Raw genomic sequence first — 1,632 nt, forward strand, 5'->3', positions numbered from 1 at the left:
GCTGCATGTCGGCTAATGATGTGAGTTTTTTGTCGCCAAAGGCAATATTTCGCACCTCCACATCCTTAGTAGATTAGTAAGGTCGACCCCTGTAGATTTACCTTTCAACAATCTGATCAAATGTCAACTGCCTTCATTGGTATGTTTTACCATGGAGGTATATATTTTTGTATATTTTTTATACCTCCATGGTTTTACTATCACGATCAATGATTCCTCTGCCTTCAGATATTTAGAAAAATGTGTTTATAGATAAGAAAGATTAATTATACTATTGTGTTCCGCGTTATAAAATCAATACATCTGGGTGATCTGATTTGTTTACACTTGATAGAATAAACGCCCAAAGTTTAAGTCTTAAGTATTATTTGTATGATCATGGAGGTATGATATGAATAACAAACAATTACTTGTATTAATAGCCAACTGTTTTTTATGGAACAATAAATTCCAACCAAAGAAATGAAATGAGTGCAAAGTGCATTCGGTTGTTGGGCTGTAGAATGACAAGAAGGATTTTAAGTGAATATCAAAAACTACAGTATTAAAACAAATACCAAATATGGAAGACAGCAACACTAACTATCAATTGCTTGAAGAGCTTACCGACGCAGTAATTGAATTCCATAGTTGTTGCAGACAACCTAAGCTTTGCAGTAACATGATACTGATAGAACAGGAAATCATGGACAGTGGGCTGGGATACGGCCCGTTTCGCACCCCCAAAATATATGCAGTTGGAAGTAGGTGTGAAGGTATGCCTGACCATGTGTGTAACGACTTTGATCTAATGGCAACACTACAAGGTATAATGCCACAAGATCCCATTATTTTATGGTCGCAGAACGAAGAACACAAAATGCAAAGATACTTTGTTGCTGAATTTATTTCAGAAGACCCAGTTTATATGAAGCTTAGGGCAAGCAAGCACTTCAAACAAACACTCTTTGGTCCCGATAGCATAGCAATTGATAATGACGGATACATGAAGACCGATATGTATAATGAAATAGTCAAGAGAATACCGTTTATTGAAATGCATGGCCCGGCACTTGTATGCAATGACCATGGAAATGCATTGCGAATGATTGATTTTGTACTTTGTTATAAATGTCAGTCATGGCCGTCAATTATTTCAAGAGAAAGAGACCGACTAACTGGCCATCACAAGAGCTATTACAAATGATATTACTTTCGGATTGTTTTGCCGTTCCAGTTGGACGCTATGGGAGTTCATCAAAAGATATTGAATGGAGACTATCATTTTCTGTAGCTGAAAAAAAACTAATTAACAATTTGAACGAACCTTTTCTATAGATGTCTGTTTGTTTTAAAAGCACTTAAGAACAGATATATTGATAATACCTGCAAACCAACGCCATTTTGTTCTTATTTCATAAAAACTGCGTGCTTATGGATGTGTGAAACAATTGAACACAATCATGGGTTTGATAAGAACTGTATTAAACTGGCTCATAAACTGCTACACACGTAAATATCTTCCACATTATTTTGTTCCTCAACAAAATCTCATTAGTCATTTGTCAGAAGAATGCTGTGACCATGTAATAGAAGATTTGACAATGCTAAAAAGAGATCTCTGGGTAGTGGTGATGTCAAGTGTTATTGAGT

Source organism: Antedon mediterranea, chromosome 3, assembly GCF_964355755.1.
Source record: "Antedon mediterranea chromosome 3, ecAntMedi1.1, whole genome shotgun sequence".
Taxonomy (NCBI): Eukaryota; Metazoa; Echinodermata; class Crinoidea; order Comatulida; family Antedonidae; genus Antedon; species Antedon mediterranea.